Genomic DNA, 20775 nt, shown 5'->3' on the forward strand with positions numbered 1-20775 from the left:
ATGGGCCTTTTGCTCCCCAAGAAAGCATTATTTTCAGATGCCGTTTTGCTGAGCAGCAATGGTTTCAATGGCCTCAAACCTGAGGAGGCAGGAATTTGGGTCTCTAGGTCCAATTTTTTTTAAATTTTTATTTATTTATGATAGTCACAGAGAGAGAGAGAGAGAGAGAGAGAGAGAGAGAGAGAGAGAGGCAGAGACATAGGCAGAGGGAGAAGCAGCACCGGGAGCCCGACGTGGGATTCGATCCCGGGTCTCCAGGATCGCGCCCTGGGCCAAAGGCAGGCGCCAAACCGCTGCGCCACCCAGGGATCCCTCTAGGTCCAATTTGAACCAGCTCCAGCCTGTTTATTCTCCAGGGACTCTGAGTCTGGCATTGCCAGGAGGAAATCTAAAGGACGTCTCAGTGCCAGGAACTAATTTTCCTGGACCCAAGTGGGCAGGACTAGATAATGTCTAGTCCTCTGTGCAAGCCATGTGACCTGACATTTGGCACCAGAACAGTGCCCTGCAGGAAGAAAGGAGGAACACAGCAAGGGCTCCCTTGTTGGTTGGTTTTGTGAAGGCCAGTCAGAGGCTTGGGGGTGAGGATGAAGTCTGGGGAGTAGGAGGCAGGATATCCCCCAGTCTCTGAGTAGGGATGTGTAATTGTTCCATTACCCAGCATGTTTGTCAGGGAAACTGCAATCAAGGAATCATCATATTAAAATGGCAAAATGGGGGACTTCCCCTGGTCTATCCCAACCCTTTTGTGTCACAGAGGAAAGAATGGAGGCTCAGAGAGAAGCACAAGTTTGCCCCAGGTCAGAGAGCCAGTGGCAGAGTGGAGGCAAAAAGGCAGGACTCTTGATTCCCAGCTGAGTGCCCAGGCTACCTGGTAGAATGAAAGGATGAGTTAGTAAGTGAGTGGATGAGTGAATGGAAAGGCTTGGCTGCTAAGATGGAGTTGTGACCTAGCCAAAGTTTTGTAGACTCAGAGGGCATGTCCATTTCCAGCTTCTCAGCAACATATTGCTTACTTGAAGGAAGAATCTATCTTGCTGCTTTTCTCTCAACCATATCTGTCTCCATACAGGCTCCAAAGAAGGGGAAGGATTCATTCACCCTAGGTCACTCACCATGCCTAGGGCAGGGGCAGGATGGAAAGCCAGGTGTTCCTTGAGCCCCCTCTCCTCACCTCTTTCTGCCAGAGCTGAAGACAACTTCCATCCATTTCACAGGCAAGGAAACCGGAGACAGGCCCAGAGGGGGCGCAAGACGGATTACAGGATGAGCTTTAAATCAGGCCTGGCAGGCCTATGTGTAATGGATTCCTGTTGGCGGGAGCAGCATTTGTGGCCCTGTGGGTCTAGGTAGCCCCCAGAACCATGTCACTCCAGACTAACGACAGGTGGCAGCAGAGGACTATGGTAGGCAGCCTAGGCCTTGTCTAGAAGGCTTGCCCAGCCCCCTTCCTCAGGCCCAAAGTTGGTTTGATTGATACCCTGAGTGCATGTGGGGCCCTATGGCAGAGAGCCCAGGCTGAGGTGCCTGGGACATCCAGAGGTGGGACATGTGGGTGTTTACTGAAAATCAGCATCCTGGGCAAAGGTGAAAAGCAGAACAGAACATCTGAGAGGGAAGTGGTGGTGGTGGGGTGGCTGCTGGATAGAGGCTAGAAGGGAGAGGGAATTACAGGAGCTGCAGAGGAAGAGACAAAGAGACAGAGAAATGGGCTAACAGTTTACAGAAAAATAAAGAGATTCCATGGGATATATCCACATACACATGCTGAAATCATGGAATTCTCCAGCTGGAAAGACCCTTAGAGGCCACTTAGTCCAAGCCTTCCACCTTACACATGAGTATACTGAGATTCAGAGAAGGTGTGATTTACTTGAGATCCCAGAAGCAAATTTCTAGTAAGCAGGCCCCAGCCTTGTTCTTTCCCTGATTCTTGGACTTCAGTTCTTTTGTCTAAAAGCCACCTTGGGGACGCCTAGGTGGCTCAGCGGTTGAGCGTCTGCCTTTGGCTCAGGGCATGATCCTGGAGTCCCGGGATCAAATCCTACATCGGCCTCCCTGCATGGAGCCTGCTTCTCCCTCTGCCTGTGTCTCTGCCTCTCTCTGTGTGTCTCTCATGAATAAATAAATAAAATCTTTAAAAAATAAAAAATAAAAAAAATAAAAGCCACCTTGGACAGTACACGTAACAGCCCAAAGATCTACCCAGTATTTACCATTTACCACTGAGTACAGGAGACAGAAATGGAGACTGTTACCTCAGACAGAGGCATAGGGAGGCAGTGCAAGAGGAGAAAGGAGAGGGGAGCAGGAAGGAGCAGAGAGAGTCCTCAAAGGTGGGGCAAGATTGTCCCGATATCAGCAAGCTTACCTCCCAACTGGCCTGCCTTCTAGGATCCCACCTGAAGTCAGGCAGCCAGCCAACTGTGAAGGACACTCAATTTCACATTCTATCCCACTCAGCCCAAGTCTAGTCCATTCTAGAACAGGGGCCATTTACATGAAAAATGGGCACAGGTGAGGTGCCTGGGTGATTCAGTGGGTTGGGCATCTGACTCTTGATTTCGGCTCAAGTCATGATCTCAGAGTTGTGAGATAAAGCCCTGAGTTGGACTCAGTGCTCGGTGGGGAATCTGCTTAGGATTCTCTCCCTCTCCCTTTTCTCCTCCCGTTGTTATCTCTCTCTCTCTCTCAAAAAAAAATCTTTAAAAAAATAAAAGAGAAAAGGGCCCAGGTTGGATCCTAGAGCTGGAAAGAAGACCTTGATTTTCTTCTACCTCTGTTGCCAGATCACTGCTTGATTTTACTACATAGCATGGGCATGTTGTTTTCTGACCAGGGTCCAAGCTCTGCCATCTCAGGCCTGCTGGTCTAAGATAGGACATCCGTGCTATGCCATCATCAACTCTAGTGACCATATTTTTCAAACTCAAATTCAGGCCAGATTGTCTAATGCATTATCCAACCACAGAGCAGAGTATTTTAAGTTAAGCTTGTCCCTGGAAATCTGAGCCATCTGGTTACTGTCTTGTTATTCCATCCATTGGTTTTCCCTTCACACACAGGCCTGGAGATGCCCCCAGCTGTTAGCCAGGCCCTGGGGCTGAGAAATGAGGAAGGGGAAGAAAGCTAATGTATACTGAGCTCTTGCCATATGTCAGGCATTTTCTGTCCATTATCTCATTTACTTCCCATGACAACCGTATGAGGTAGGTACTCTTTTAATCTTTATTTCACAGATGAGGAAACAAGTTCAGACAGCTGGACTCACTAACCCAAGGTTACACAAGTATATTCAGCCAGGTACAGAGCAGGCTTCATGACCCCAATGTAAGGAGCTGACTTCCTCAACAGAGAAAACCCTTGTAAGGAGTGAAAGAAAGAATGGAACAGAAATGCCACCTTGAAAGCTAGTGGGAACTTGTATGTATCACAGAGGTATAGAGACCAAAATGAAATGTGTTACAGTCTTACCCTTCTCTGCCTTCTGGAATATGTGTCCAGTTCTGGGCCCTGTACATTGAGGGCATGCTGACATCTATCTACAGGGCCATGAGGAGGTTGGGGAACAGGTTAGAATCCAGATTCACAAGTAATAGTTGGAAGTACTGAGGCTATTAGGCCTGGAGGCCTAACTTCAGAGACTTCAGACCACATGAAGGGTATGTTTTATGTGGCTCCGAGATAAGAGATAGTAGTTATGGAGAGACAGATGTGGACTCAGTGCAAGAAAGAACTTTCTCAGAATCCAAATGATCTTGTCATAAAACTGGTTGTCTTAAGAGAGACTGAGCTCTCCATTACTGGCAATGTGCAAACATGGTAGAGCTGAACACTTGGTCAAAATGCTGCAGAGAAGGCTCAAGTTCTGGATTGGAGGTTTGACTGGATGCCCCCTAAGTTACAGCAGTCCTGAAACTCCATCTATCTGTGATTCTGTGAGGGTTGGAACTGTCTAAGGCCATCCCCGTGGAGATTCCATAACTTCCCTCCACTACTTTATTCCAGTGCTTCACATCTTTTAAAACCAGAAAGTTATTTCTTAGGTCCCACCTAAATTCCTCTTACTAGAGTCATTCTTTTTTTTTTTTAATTATTTATATGGGAAAGAAGGCTTATCTTTTTTTTTATTTATTTTTATTTATTTTATGATAGTCACGCACACACACACAGAGAGAGAGAGAGAGAGAGAGAGAGGCAGAGACACAGGCAGAGGGAGAAGCAGGCTCCATGCACCAGGAGCCCGACGTGGGATTCGATCCGGGGTCTCCAGAATCGTGCCCTGGGCCAAAGGCAGGCGCCAAACCGCTGCGCCACCCAGGGATCCCACTAGAGTCATTCTTAGTTCTGTATAGGACTGGCTGCTGAGAAGGGTGGAGAAAGTAGCAAAGCAAGGCCAACAGAGACCTAGAGAGGAATCATTCTCAAATATCAATTGCTAAGCAGACAGATGGCCAATGACAAAGGTGGAGGAAGCATTCAGAAAACATTACAGTTGGGATGTAAATGTACATTTTTCTCAACACTATTTTCTTTTATGATTGTGATTTAAATTGCTAAGATTTGAAAAGTGAGAGGAGTGGTGAATTGCTCACATCTTCATTATTTGGAATATGACATTAACCAAGCACTTGGTAATGCTGAACATTTTCCTGCTGGTCAGGAAATCCTTTCTTAGGGCTAATCTAGATGTCAAATACAGCACCACCAAACAATTGTTAAACATTAAATGTGCATAATGACCTATTAGGTAAGAGGTGTAGATTGTCAGGTGCCTGGAAGGTGTGTGAGACTGATGATAGTCCTGGTATGTCCTGACAAGACCACTGAGACATCCTGGACCAAGAAAGTTTTGACTGAAATGGCCCATTTCTCTGAATCAAATCTTATTTCTTTCCATTTTCTTAGATCTTTATTACTTAGGTCAACATTAATTTACCAAAGATGTGTGCAGCGCCCAGAGGCTGCTGGCTAGAGGAGCTATTATCCCTCTCTTGGAGGTGCTGACTAGCTCTTAACATTTCTTTTCTCTATCACCTTAGAAATATACTTTCTCCATCCTTGTGACCAGCTATTCTCAGGAAAGTGTCCTGACTTTGGCATTTTTGCCTAGAGTAGTTTATCCAACTGTGAGAAGCTTATGAAAGGCTTGGAAGTAGTGAAAAGAAAGCCTGCCCTTCTTCCTGCAGGTTGTGTGCATGTCTGGCTTATTATAAGATTAACTCCAGGTTCTATTTTAGATCTGAACCTGTGGGTTTCTGTAAGAGATACTCCTGTTTTGTAGGAAGAAATGGGAGTTAGCTCTAGTGAGTGTTTTTACAAACACTAGCTAGTTTTTCTAGCTGTGGGGTGTCTTAGATTAGGTTCCTGAGAAGTAGAGCCTGAAACAGGGATCAGGATATGTGATTAATTGAGGCCATGCCCTTCCAGAAAAGCCCAAAAGTGAGGCAGGAAATCAGGATAGGGAAGAGGTAGCCAAGAAAGGATTTAGTCTTCAGTAAAAGTCTAGCCTTGACCTGATCTAGAGTGTATGTGGGGCTCTGAAGCATGCATGAATCACACCAGAGTTATACCATCTTAAGGAAAGGGACTGGATTTTTGTATTCCTCTATCAGTCACTTATCGTCCCACCCTTGTGGGAGGCAGATATAACCTCCCATGGAACTCTGTATTAGATGGTTTTCATCAGCCAAGGGCAAGTCTCAGGTCTTGCCTTAGCCACAGCACTCAAAGCAACTAGGACCAGATGTACCAGCTGGAAAGGAGATTTGGCCTGGACACCAATATCATCTACTACAGCATGGCTGCTATCTTAGGTTTCTAAAGGCCTCCACTTTCTATGAGGCACAGGACTTCAGTCACCATGGCTCTGCCAGTCAGCTGTGAGACAGCTGTGTCTCACTGGCCAGAGTTACTGGGGAGTTGTAAATGGAAGGGTTAGGAAGTTGTCACTTGTGCAAGAATGAGATAAGAGTACAAGTTCCTGGGTTAGGGAAGCCATATGGCTGAAATAGGGAGCTGGAGGAGAGATACCCAGCAAAAGTGACTCTAGAGTTGTGTCAGATCATCAGGAGTGTAGTACAATCACTTCTAGTGGCAGAGTTTGGGGATCCACCAAGTTCATCAGCTTTTACACTGGGATTAAGCTGGAATTAATCCAGATGGATTGTTTTATGATGCATATATACAGTTCTATAAATTACAAGACTTTCTATTCCTTCTCTTTGTTCATTTTCCTTGTGACAATGTTGGTCAGTATCAATATGTTCAAGGGAACCAAGGTAATAGCTTAGCACCCATCCTGGGGCTGATATGTGGCCTCAGAATGATAGCAACTATTACCTATTGAGCACTTAATATGTACTAAGCACCTACTGAGCATTTACTTTCAGAAGTTATTAGCTCCTTGAGTTCTCCTAGTAGGACTTGAAGCTGTTCTGTATATGTTGTGGGTGGTAAGAAAAAGAGTTGTCAAAGGTAACTTCTGATTTCTGAATGAATGGTGGTGCCATTATCTGAGGTGAACAGTAGAGGAGGAACTCTTCTCTGGCCTCAATCTCATCTTCTTTAGACCAGAAAATTCTAGTTTCTGTAAATGCTTCCTTGTGAGGCCTGTTTTAAAAATTCAGGAACTTCTTAGAGATACACTGGATCCTTACTGGGAAATTTCTAGATAACAGAAGATTTGCCCATTTCCTTATTTCCTTAGTCCCTCTTTACTGTGTATCAAAAAAAACCAGGTTGCACTCAACCCACCTGATTTCTCAGATGGACATCAACCTGTAAATTGTTCTGGAACAAGACCAAAGCTCTCTTCCTTTATCCCAAGTCCAGCAAAATCCTAATCATGAAGATATGTAGGAAGATGTATATTTGCTACCTGTCCCTTCCCTAGAAAGAAGTCACAAGAAAACTCCATTTTGGCAGTAAGTAAACAAGCAAGCACTTTTTAAGATTTCAAACACTAAAAAGTAATATGTATTGAGTGCTAAGCTAACCCATTTACATGGATTATTTTTATAATTAGAAAATTATATTTTCTAATTCTAAAGTCTGTATGAAATAGGTACTTTTGTCCCTTAGTATGCTTTTAGCTGAAAGCAAATGAAGTTATGATATGAACTGGTTTGAACAATTAGGAAATTTGTCCTTAAATAACAGGATGTCCAGAGGCAGAGCAGACCTAAAGCATGGCAAAATCAATGACTCAACAATGTCTTCAGAGAACTAGGATCTTTTATCTCTTGGTTCTGCCATCCTCAGGAAAACCTATGCTTAAGGTAGTTCCAAACATCACTTCCAGGCATACCATCACCCAAAGGAAAATAAAAACTTTGTCTCTTTAGGAGGAAGGACATCTTTCCCAGAATTCCCCAGATAGGCTTCTCTTCATGTTCCGTCGGCCAGGATTGAGCCACATGTTCTTTCTGAACCAATTACTAGCAAGGAGAATGGAAAAATACATGATTGGATTAGTTTACTTATTTGAGATGGAAGGAAGGACACTAAAATACTACCATGTTCCCATTCTACAGAAGAGAATAAAGCTCACTGAGATGATGTAACAGAGTAATTTGCCCAAAATAACACATCCAATAAGTGACAGAGCTGAGTTACAAATATAGTACTTCCCTATTTGCTGTACTTATTAATTACTAAATACTTGTTAATTGCTAAGAGCTTACTGAGGTTATACAAGGAATCCTAATTATCCAAGTATTCATTCTCTAAGTACCTGCATTCAGAAGGTTGGGTAGCAAAGCAAAAGATCGTTAAGATATTCACTAGTGAACTGGCCAATCATAAAATTACTCTGGTATCCCTCCCAGATTAACAGTAGCATCTAAATCAGTCTTTTTTGATTGTTGGGTATTATAAACATCAGAGAGTAAAAAAGCAAATTCAATGCCAGTTAGTTTGCTAAGTGCAACTGCAAATATGAGAAAAGATTCAGGAGCTTGTGAAGTCAACAAAAATGATGTCGGAAAACTGCTGGAATCTCAGAAAAGCCATGGACACATGAGAGCCTGGCCGAATTAGATTAGTTAACAGTTAAAGCAGAGCAAGTCATCAAGGATGAGAACAAGATAAGGACTTCAAAGGATAATGATTTGACTCACAAATTATTAAGAGATATCCTTGAGAAAGCCAAAGTCCTTGATTATTTTGTTATAAAATGATCTTTATGATCTTGTTATGCAAAGCAAAATAAAAATGTTATGCTCTGCTGTCATTCAGTTTTGTCAGAAAAATCATACTATAAATCAACTAATGCTTGAGTGATTCTTTGCTTGACCTAAGAAATAGAACAGAGCTGCAATTGCAGCCTAAATTTGTGAAATATGAGGTAGACTATTTGTCATAAATTTTTACTTTGTGTTTTTGGTGAACTTTTTAAAAAGTTTTTATTTAAATTCCAGTTAGTTAAGATACAATGTAATACTAGTTTCAGGTATACAATATAATGATTCAACACTTCCATACAATATCCAGTGCTCATCATGACAAGAGCCCTCCTAAATCCTCACCACTTTTAAAAAATGTTTTACTATGACAGTTTAAGTAGATTCACTTTAAGTGGAATTCTCTCCCCCTCCTCATATCAATTATCTGCAGATAAAGAAGCTCTCCTATAGAATATTAAGATCACCCTGGGATCAAATTAATCTCACTCAGCCACTCACTAGTTTTTTTGTCTTTGGCCAAGTTTCTCAGCTTTTCTTTTTTTTTAACTTTTTATTTTTTTAAAAGATTACTTATTTATTTATTCATAGAGACAGAGAGAGAGAGAGAGAGAGAGAGAGAGAGAGAGAGAGAGCAGGCACCATGCAGAGAGGCTGACATGGGACTTGATCCAGGGTCTCCACGATCACACCCTGGGCTGCAGGCGGCACTAAACCGCTGCACCACCAGGGCTGCCCAAGTTTCTCAGCTTTTCTAAGCCTTCATTTCTCACCTGTAAAATAAGGAAGCTTCGTAAGGTTATTGTAAAGATTAAATTACACTACATATATAAAATACTTACCATAGTCCTTCATACATAGTACTTACTCAAGGAATGTTAGCTGTTGTGATGTTGTTAAAGTGCTTATGTGGAATGGTAGCAAAAACATGGGCTTCAGAGTCCAACAGACCCTGAGTTCTAATCCTGACTCAGTCATTTCCTTATTATGTGACCTGGAACAACCTACCTCTCCTTTCTGGACCTCAGTGATCTTACCTAGAAATTAGAGCATGCAGGGTTGCTGTGACAGTTAAATATGATAACTGATGCCCAGTAGTCACTGTCCAGTTTTTATTTATCTATATTGTATATTGTATCCAGCATTGTGTGAAATTGTATGTGTGTCTGTTAGGGAGACAAATATAATAAATGTCAGGGGTTCCTGTCCTCAAAGGGCTTATATTTCACAAAGAAAGCCATTAATGTGCCATATGCCAGCTACATTATCTCTCTGGGCCTCAGTTTTCCTTTATCTAGTACTAAGTATTTATTTATTTATTTATTTATTTATTTATTTATTTATTTATTTATTTATTTTACTTCATCAAGATAAGAAGCTTTTCCACAGCAAAGGATACAGTCAACAAAACTCAAAGACAACCTACAGAATGGGAGAAGATATTTGCAAATGACGTATCAGATAAAGGGCTAGTATCCAAGATCTATAAAGAACTTATTAAACTCAGCACCAAAGAAACAAACAATCCAATCATGAAATGGGCAAAAGACATGAAGAGAAATCTCACAGAGGAAGACATAGACATGGCCAATCTGCACATGAGAAAATGCTCTGCATCACTTGCCATCAGGGAAATACAAATCAAAACCACAATGAGATACCACCTCACACCAGTGAGAATGGGGAAAATTAACAGGGCAGGAAACCACAAATGTTGGAGAGGAGGCGGAGAAAAGGGAACCCTCTTACACTGTTGGTGGGAATGTGAACTGGTGCAGCCACTCTGGAAAACTGTGTGGAGGTTCCTCAAAGAGTTAAAAATGGACCTGCCCTACGACCCAGCAATTGCACTGTTGGGGATTTACCCCAAAGATTCAGATGCAAGGAAACACTGGGACACCTGCACCCCGATTTTTCTAGCAGCAATGTCCACAATAGCCAAACTGTGGAAGGAGCCTCGGTGTCCATCGAAAGATGAGTGGATAAAAAAAAATATCTAGTATTAAGTATTTAAACTAATTGATTTCTAAGGTTCTCAAACTCTGTGAATCTATATAGGCATGTGGATTCCTAAAACAAGTATAAAGAAAGCCAAGGCAACTCCATTCCAAGCATGACATTCTAGAGTTCATAAAGAGGTCCTTCAGGAGTGCACAGGAGGGAAGGGAATGTTGTCCAATGGAATGAGCGTCAGCTTTGGGGGCAGATAGACCTGGATTTAAATCCCAGTTCTTCCACTTGCTAGCTGGATCTCCTTGAACCATGAACTTCTCCTTTCTGAGCCTAAGTCTCCCTCTCTGTAAAATGGGACTTAAAATGCCCTACTTAGAAGGATATGGTGAGAAATAATCTCGCCCACACTTTTAAAAGTCTCATATGCAGTAGGTGCTTTGCTTCTTTCTTATGGAGGCTTCCTGGAGACGTGGAAACTTGAGCCAGGAGGTTTTGGTGGGATTAAAGCTGCCGGAGAACTGGGTACAGTTGGGCAGAATAGAAGAGAATGGCCTTTTGGCAGATGCCTTTATTGGGAGGGCAAAATGCCAGGTTCTGACAGGGCAAGCCCAGTGCCCTGAGGTCCATGAAGCCATCCCCTTGCCAACCTCTGCCTGGGATTCTCATCAAGGCCTAGAGGGAAAAAAAGAAACCAAAATGAAATATATATTTATAACAATAATAATAATTATTCTTTCACCAATTTTCTCTTCCTCTGATGGAGTCTGGCAAGGACTTCAGAGCAGGAAAACTGCTAAAGTTGAGAGTAATGGTGCCCCCAGGACAAATAAAGAGGGAACTTCAAACCAGCAGATGCTGCTGAAAACCCCAACACAGGAAATATCTGCAGAATGAATTGAGAATTTATGGGGGTTTGGGCTTTCAGGATTTATAAGTAAGTTCCATGAGCAGAGGAGGGAGATGAAGGAGAGAGAGCAGGACAGGGCAAGAGGAATGAGCTGGGGGCAAAGGCCGGCTGTTCCCCCACCTCCTACCAGGCAGATCTGGTGTCAGTGAGGTGCTCCAGGGACAACAATGGCCTAGGCAGGTAGAGATGAGCTGGGGCAGATACTAGATGTCCCATGACCCTGGTGTTACCCTCATGGTGGGCTGGCAGCTGACTGGAGGTGGACATGTAGGCCCAAGTGCAAATGTGCATGGGCAGAAAAGGCCAACTGATAATGATGGTGATAATCAATAGGCCCACCATCAGCAGGGCTTCCGTGGGATTCAGGCTTAGAGCCTTCCCTAGGCTTTTCTCAACCTTAGGCATGTTAGAGTCAGGTAAGAAAAATTATGTCTGGAGTGTGAAAGTAGGTCAGGCCAAGGACTCTGGAAGGAATGAGTGAGGATGGCATTCCTGTAGGCACCTGGGAGGCTCCATGTGCTGAACCCACACATCTTCAGCAATCCCTCTGGGGGCCTCAATTTTCTCACCTGTAAAATGGTGGAGAGGTATAGACTATATATAGTATACAATGGGCTTGTTATGGAAGTATTGGTAATAGGGAAGTGGGGAAGCAGGGAAAGTAGGACACTAGGCTGCAAGAGATAGGACAGAGGGAGTGTAGAGAGGGTCCCTTGCCCAAACGAAGGTGAGTCCTGGAGGTGCTAATTTCCAGAGCCCCAGGGGCTCAGGAATACATTTTCTCATGACCTTGGGTATGGCACTATGAGTTTAGACTGCATTCAGGCCACACTGGGTGCTGGCCCTTCAAACATACCAAAGGACACTAAAAGTTTTCCATTTCTGGACTCTGCTCCAAGGAGGATTTGGGAGGAAAGCCATTTGACTGCATTTTGAGGTTAGTGATACTTGGAAAGTGTATGTGTAGCCAGCTTCTGGAAATGGAGGCCCTTTGCTTCTTTACTGGAACAAAATCCCAGCCACAGGCAAACTAAAGAAGTGCTGAGAGGAGGGTGAGAGGGGAGTAGGGTGAGGGCTGGTGGGAGATAAGACTTCCCAGGTCACCCTGGAGGAATACCATGAGATGGGTCTTACCATGGTCATTCAGGGCTTGCTGAATAAGAGGGAACTTTCTCAATCAGCTTACTTGTCTCCAGGGGGCCAGAAATACAGGTATGCCTTGGGAAGGACTGAGCACTCTGTTTGTGAGGGTTTAAGCCACAGCTTAACAATCACTGTCATTGGGAATGCTACTGAAAGCATATCTTCATTAAATTGGGGGTTGGTAGGAAAGCTAGTGTAAATTTAAGATGTCTTTCAGCCCAGTAGTCCTATGATTTGCTGAGTTCAACTGTTGTGTGATTTTGGATGACTTGTTCCCATTTCCAATCATCTTTCTCCCTATCTGTAAAATGGAATTGGGTGGATTTTGCTGTCTAAGGACCCTTCTGATTATGGCATTCCCCTACACTATGACTTTAGTCTTTGGAGTATAAGAGGGGAAAGGCTCACAAAGTAGAGGTTCCTGACTTTCTTGCCAAGCCCTGATTCCAACTTGCCTCTGAGTTTCCTTGTGGCCATCTCATTCGTTCTTTATAAAAGTGTGGAGCACAAATCGAGGCCAGGCTGCAATCAGGGTTAGCCCAGAAAAAGAGTGAGGAAATGAAAAGGCACTAGCAGGCCCCTTATGGACACAGAATCACCCTGAAGGGCCTGGAAACATAGAGTCCTTGCCCAGTCTGAGCTGCTGCCTCCCCCTTTCAGAGATTACTGTAGTTTGTAGTAAGCTTTGAAATTAAAAAGTGTAAGTCCTCTAACTTTGCTTTTTTTTATTTTTCAAGATTGTTTGACTCTTTGGGGTCCCTTGCAATTCCATATAAATTTTTTGAGGATAGGCCTTTCCATTTTAGCAGAAAGCCATCGAAATTTGATACAGTGAATTGAATTTGCAGATTGCCTTGGGTAGTATCAAGATCTTAACAATACTGTCTTCTAATTCATGAACCCAAGATGGCTTCTCATTTATTTATTATTATTTTTTAAATATTTTATTTATTTATTAACCAGAGACGCAGAGAGAGAGAGAGAGAGGCAGAGACATAGGCAGAGGGAGAAGCAAGCTCCATGCAGGGAGCCTGATATGGGACTTGATCCCAGTACTCCAGGACCACACCCTGAGCCCAAGGCAGATGCCCAACCACTGAGCCACCCAGGCGTCCCTAGGTCTTCTTTAATTTCTTTCAACAATCTTATAAAATTTTTATTGTACAAGTCTTTTACCTCCTTGGTTAAATTTATTCCTAGGTATTTTATTATTTTAAATACTGTTGTAAATGGAACTGTTTTCTTAATTTTCTTTTCATATTGTTCATTTGGGGTATGTTAGAAATACAACTAATTTTTACATATTGAAATTTTATTGTGCAATGTTGCTGAATTTATTTACTACCTCTAGTGGATTTTTGAAGTCGATTCTTTGGAATTTTCTATATGTAGGCTTATGTCACCTATGAATAGAGATAGTTTTACTTCTTTTTTTTTCAAATTTGAGTGCCTTCTCTTCCTAGTTTTCTGAGTCACGAAAGTGTGTTGGATTTTGTCAAATGCTTCTTTTCTTGCACTTTTGCTTCAACTAAGATTTCTCTATTTCATTCTGTTAATATGCTATATTACACTGGTTTTCCTTTCCTTTTCTTTTAAAGATTTTATTTATTTATTCATAAGAGACAGAAAGAGGCAGAGACATGGGCAGAGGGAGAAGTAGGCTCTTTGTGGGGACTTGATCCCAGGACCCCAGGATCATGACCTGAGCTGAAGGCAGACACTCAGCCACTGAGCCACCCAGGTGCCCCATTACACTGATTTTCTTATGTTGAACCATCCTCGTGTTTTTCAGATAAATCTCTTTTGGTCAATTGTGTATAATTCTTTCTATATGTTGGTCAATTTAGTTTGCTAGTATCTTGTTGAAGATTATATTATATTTCCTTTTCTTGTGATATCTTTATCTGGTTTTGGTATCAAAGTAATGCTGGCTTCATAGAACGACTTGGGAAGTGCTCTTTTGTCTTCAATTTTTTGGAAGAATTTAAAAAGTATTTGTGTTAAATCCTCTTTAAATATTTGGTAGAATTCACCAGTGAAACCATGTGGTCCTGTGCTTTTCTTTGTTGAGAGGTTTTTGTTTGTTTGCTTGCTTTTTTAAAGCAAATTACTGATTCAATCTTTTTACTTGTTACAAGTCTATTGAGATTTTTTATTTCTTCTTTAGTCAGTTTTGGTAATTTGTGTGCTTCTAGGAATTGCTCCATTTCCTCTAGTTTATCTAATTCATCAGTGTACAGTTGTTCATAGTATTCAATTTAAATATATCATTCCACTGTCTTCTATTTTCCATGGTTTCTGTTAAGAAATTGAATGATAATCTTATTGAGGAAATTTTGTATGTTATAAGTCACTTCTCTCTTGCTATTTTCAAGATCTTTGTTTAGGCCCTCAACAGTTCGGAGCTTGTTGAGCTTCTTGAGTGTGTAGAGTTGAGCATTTTGCCAAGTTTGGGATGTTTTCAGCCATTATTTTCTCAGATAATTTTTCTGTCCCTTTCTCTCTCTCTTCTCCTTCTAGGACTCCCATGGTGTGCATGCTGCTCTGGTTGATGGTGTCCTCAGGTCTCTTAGGGTCTTTTCAATTCATTTTTTTTCTTTCTGCTCCTCAGACCAGATAATTTCAGTTATCCTGTCTTCAAGTTCACTAATTATTTTTTCTGTCTGTTTAAATCTGTGATTGAACCCATACCCAGTTAATCTTTATTTTTTTCCAGTTAATCTTTAATTTCAGTTATTATACTTTTGGATGCTGAATATCTATTTTTAAATATAATATCTATTGCTTTATTGATATTCTCATTTTGTTCATACATTGTTTTCCTGGTTCCTGTTTTCCTGGTTTAGTTTTTTGACCATAGTTTCCATTAGCCCTTTGGGTATATCTAAGATGTAGATATCTTAGATTTTTTTTGACCTTTGAGTGGGCCATATTTTTTCTTTGTATACATTTGTGATATTTGTTGAAAAGTGAACATTTGAATATTATGATGTTGTAACCCTGGAAATCAGATTCTCCTCTTCCCCAGGGTTGCTGTTCTTGATTGTTAAAAGCTGCAGTCCTCCATTTATTTAGTACCTTTTCCAAGCTCTTTTTGCAAAGATCATATTTGTTGTCATGTATGGCTACTGAAGTCTCTGTTCCTTTACCTTGTGTTCAGCTACTGTTTTGACTGAGAGGTCTCCAAAAAGCAGGAGCATTTTAATGTGATCGTTTTTCTTGATTCAATGTTTGTTTGACATTCCTATATACCATATATACCTTTGACTCTTTTCTAGAGTTCTGGCAAAGTTGGTACTGATGGTTTCTGTGTGCTTGCTGATGTTTCCATGGAGGGATGGGTTTGGAGCTGCCTACTCCGCCATTTTGCCAATGTCACTTGGGTCTTTGCTTCTTGCCCATAGGTTCCAGACAATAAGGGCAGTGTCTCCAGCCTGGATATCCTTAGGCCATAGGAAAAGCTGGTACCCTGTTGCTGTGCAAGGAAAAATCTCCCATGTGTTGGGTATAGTCTAAAGCTCGGGTGGTTTTTCTGGCAGCAGGGTAGGATGGTTTAAAGGATTTAAGTCTGACTCCTAGAGAATTGTTGGAATGCAGAGCCACCTGGAGAAACAGATGGGTGAGCTTGTGATAATACCTGTAATAACAGCTACCATTTTGGGGTTGCTGACTACATGCCAGGTGCTGGCCTAAGTACTTTGCATGTACTATCTCATTTCTTCCTCCTGGCAGACTATCAGGATTACCATCACTGAGGCCAGGGAGCGTAAGCCATTGCCCAAAGTTACACAGTAGAGCTGGGTTTGAACCCCAGGTCTATTTGACTTTAAGAGCTCTTAATGGGGAGGAGGGGCAAGATGGCGGAAGAGTAGGGTCCCCAAATCGCCTGTCCCCACCAAATTACCTAGATAACCTTCAAATCATCCTGAAAATCTACGAATTCGGCCTGAGATTTAAAGAGAGAACAGCTGGAATGCTACAGTGAGAAGAGTTCGCGCTTCTATCAAGGTAGGAAGACGGGGAGAAAGAAATAAAGAAACAAAAGGCCTCCGAGGGGGAGGGGCCCCGCAAGGAGCCGGGCTGAGGCCGGGGCGAGTGTCCCCAGGACAGGAGAGCCCCGTCCCGGAGAAGCAGGAGCTGCACCAACCTTCCCGGGCGGGCGGAAAGGGGCTCGCAGGGAGTTAGAGCAGGACCCAGGAGGGCGGGGATGCCCTCGGGATCCCTGGGACACTAACAGACACCTGCGAGCGCAGGAGAGTGCGCTGAGGTCCCTAAGGGCTGCAGCGTGCACCGGAGCAGCTCGGAGGGGCTCGGGAGCGGCTCCAGGGAGGGGGCGGCAGGCCGGGAGCACAGGGCGCCGGGACACAGCCCAGGATCCGGCCTCCCCCCGGGACAGGCAGAGGCCGGGAGGGCCCAGGAAAGCAAGGACGCTCCTGCCCCGAGCTGAGCAGATCAGCGGCCCCGCCCCGGAGCCTCCAGGCCCTGCAGACGGAGAGCCAAGAGCCCCGAGCCCCATAGTTCCTGCGGAGGCTGAATCCAGGCTTCCAGAGTTGCCATAGCAACTGCGGCTGTTCCTCCTGGGGCCTCACGAGGTAAACAACCCCCGCTGAGCCCTGCAGCAGGCAGGGGCAGAGCAGCTCCCCTAAGTGCTAACACCTGAAAATCAGCACAACAGGCCCCTCCCCCAGAAGACCAGCTAGACGGACCAGTGATACTCCCCCGTGTTCCAATACAACTTGTTTTTGGCCACTCTGCACTGAGCAAAATGACTAGAAGGAAAACCTCACCTCAAAAGAAAGAATCAGAAACAGCCCTCTCTCCCACAGAGTTACAAAATCTGGATTACAATTCAATGTCAGAAAGCCAATTCAGAAGCACTATTATACAGCTACTGGTGGCTCTAGAAAAAAGCATTAAGGACTCACGAGACTTCATGACTGCAGAATTTAGATCCAATCAGGCAGAAATTAAAAATCAACTGAATGAGATGCAATCCAAACTAGAAGTCCTAACGACGAGGGTTAACGAGGTGGAAGAACGAGTGAGTGACATAGAAGACAAGTTAATGGCAAAGAGGGAAACTGAGGAAAAAAGAGACAAACAATTAAAGGACCATGAAGACAGATTAAGGCAAATAAATGACAGTCTAAGGAAGAAAAACCTACGTTTAATTGGGGTTCCCGAGGGCGCCGAAAGGGACATAGGGCCAGAATATGTATTTGAACAAATCCTAGCTGAAAACTTTCCCAATCTGGGAAGGGAAACAGGCATTCAGATCCAGGAAATAGAGAGATCCCCCCCTAAAATCAATAAAATCCGTTCAACACCTCGACATTTACTAGTGAAGCTTGCAAATTCCAAAGATAAAGAGAAGATCCTTAAAGCAGCAAGAGACAAGAAGTCCCTGACTTTCATGGGGAGGAATATTAGGGTAACAGCAGACCTCTCCACAGAGACCTGGCAGGCCAGAAAGGGCTGGCAGGATATATTCAGGATCCTAAATGAGAAGAACATGCAACCAAGAATACTTTATCCAGCAAGGCTCTCATTCAGAATGGAAGGAGAGATAAAGAGCTTCCAAGACAGGCAGGAACTGAAAGAATATGTGACCACCAAACCAGCTCTGCAAGAAATTTTAAGGGGGGACTCTTAAAATTCCCCTTTCAGAAGAAGTTCAGTGGAACAATCCACAAAAACAAGGACTAAATAGATATCATGATGACACTAAACTCATATCTGTCAATAGTAACTCTGAACGTGAATGGGCTTAATGACCCCATCAAAAGGCGCAGGGTTTCAGACTGGATAAAAAAGCAGGACCCATCTATTTGCTGTTTACAAGAGACTCATTTTAGACAGAAGGACACCTACAACCTGAAAATAAAAGGTTGGAGAACCATTTACCATTCAAATGGTTCTCAAAATATACCCTAAAAACTATAGAACACTTCTGAAAGAAATTGAGGAAGACACAAAGAGATGGAAAAATATTCCATGCTCATGGATTGGCAGAATTAATATTGTGAAAATGTCAATGTTACCCAGGGCAATTTACACGTATAATGCAATCCCTATCAAAATACCATGGACTTTCTTCAGAGACTTAGAACAAATTATTTTAAGATTTGTGTGGAATCAGAAAAGACCCCGAACAGCCAGGGGAATTTTAAAAAAGAAAACCATAGCTGGGGGCATCGCAATGCCAGATTTCAGGTTGTACTACAAAGCTGTGGTCATCAAGACAGTGTGGTACTGGCACAAAAACAGACACATAGATCAATGGAACAGAATAGAGAACCCAGAAGTGGACCCTGAACTTTATGGTCAACTAATATTCGACAAAGGAGGAAAGACTATCCACTGGAAGAAAGACAGTCTCTTCAATAAATGGTGCTGGGAAAATTGGACATCCACATGCAGAAGAATGAAACTGGACCACTCTCTTGCACCATACACAAAGATAAACTCAAAATGGATGAAAGATCTAAATGTGAGACAAGATTCCATCAAAATCCTAGAGGAGAACTCAGGCAACACCCTTTTTGAACTTGGCCACAGTAACCGGAGAAGGACAAACGGTGTATGTTCTCATTCATTTGGGGAATATGAATAATAGTGAAAGGGAATATAAGGGAAGGGAGAAGAAATGTGTGAGAAATATCAGAAAGGGAGACAGAACATAAAAACTTCTAACTCTGGGAAATGAACTAGGGGTGGTGGAGGGGGAGGAGGGCGGGGGGTGGGGGTGAATGGGTGACGGGCACTGAGGGGGACACTTGACGGGATGAGCACTGGGTGTTATTCTGTATGTTGGTAAATTGAACACCAATAAAAATTAATTTATAAAAAAAGAGCTCTTAATGGTAATTAAATGCTTCCTTTCTGAATCTCATGGGATTTGCACTTCAAACTGAGAGAGCCTGGCCACCTATCCTATGGCCTCTCAGTAGAGGAAAGGGACATCTATGTCTCACACTTACTTCAGTTGCTGTAATTTTCAGCTTTGGAATTTCTACTTTTGTAACTTCTATAAACTTTATTGATATTCTCATTCATACATCATTTTCTTGGTTTCCTTTAATTCTTCATCCATGATTTTCTTTAGCTCTTTTAGCATATTTGAGAGTTGATTTAAAGTCTGTGGCTCACTCCAGCTCTGGACAGATTCCAAAAAGCTAGTAGCTAAGTGCCATGTTCCTTTACTCCCTTCATCTCTGGCCTCCCAAACCACCATATTGTAACATCACAAAAATGAAGAAGCTTCGAGTTATTCAACCTGAAGAGGGGAAAGTAGTTTCTCTCTGCTTCCATTGAGGACAGAACCAGAAAAATCTGATAGAAACTGCAATGGTTATTTTTATGGTTATATTTTATGCAATGGTTATATTTTATGCAATGGTTATTTTTAATACTTGGTAATTTCTAGTGCCAGGCACTGTGTTCACTATATCTCTTATCTCATTTACTCCTCACAGCAGCTCACAAGGTAGGTGCATTTTTTCCCATCTTAGACATGAGGAAACTAAAACTTAGAAGAGCTAAATAATTTGCCTAAAGTCACACAGTTTATAAGCAACAGGATTTCATTCATCCATTTAGTCACCATTGGGTACCTACCAAATGCTAGGCACTGTTCTGGGCATTGAACAAACAGTGATGGAGACAGCCAATCATTAAATAAATATGAAATACAATGCCAAGTAGTGATGAGTGCTTTGATGAAAACTAAAGGGATGTTAGACTAAGGGGTACTTGTGAGTAGAGCTGAAGTGGGGGCTGTTGTAGCTAGGATGGTCAGAGTAGGCCTCTTGGAGGAGGCAATCTTTGAATAGAAATCAGAATGAAGGAAGGGAGGACACCATGTGAAGATCTGGAGGAAGAATATCCTAAGGAGAGGGAATAGCAAGGGCAAAGTCCCTGAGAAGGTAATGAGCTTGGTATGTTCAAGGAATAGTAAGGAGACAGTATAGCTAAAGTAGGGTGGGTGAAGTGGGGAGTGGAGGGGGGATGTAGTTAGATGACACAGAGCTTTATCAGCCACAGTGAATACTTGATGTTTGGTGTGATGAGAGGCTAAAGCAGGGTTCTTAACAGAAGAATCGAATTATATGAATGATATAACCATTTAAAATATCTTTGTAGCTTCTCTGGAGAATGGAGTGTAAGGTGCAACAGTGGAGGCAGGGAGACTGAGGAGGTGTGCAGCCATCCAGATAGACATAATGGGGCCTTTTATATCATGGTGTTAAGTGCTGCTGTTGTGCAAGGAGTCAGATTGGGAATACAGTTGAGAGTTGGAGCTATCAGGATTATTGAATAATTGGATGGGGCCTGTGGTGGGGGGGGGGTGGTAAGAGAAAGAAAGGATTATCCCCAGGCTATGGCCTGAGCATCTGGGTAAATGGTCATGTTGGACACTGAGATGTAGAAGACTGAAGAAGGCAATTTGTGGTTCAGGTGCAAATTTGGGTGCTACTATGAGTAATTCCATTGGTCTGGGTTTTCCCTGAAATGTCTTCACATTACAGGGATTTATTTCCAGAACAAGGTACTGGGGAAAGACACTAAAAAATCTCTGGTATGTGTTCT

Source organism: Nyctereutes procyonoides, unplaced genomic scaffold (assembly GCF_905146905.1).
Source record: "Nyctereutes procyonoides isolate TBG_1078 unplaced genomic scaffold, NYPRO_anot_genome, whole genome shotgun sequence".
NCBI lineage: Eukaryota > Metazoa > Chordata > Mammalia > Carnivora > Canidae > Nyctereutes > Nyctereutes procyonoides.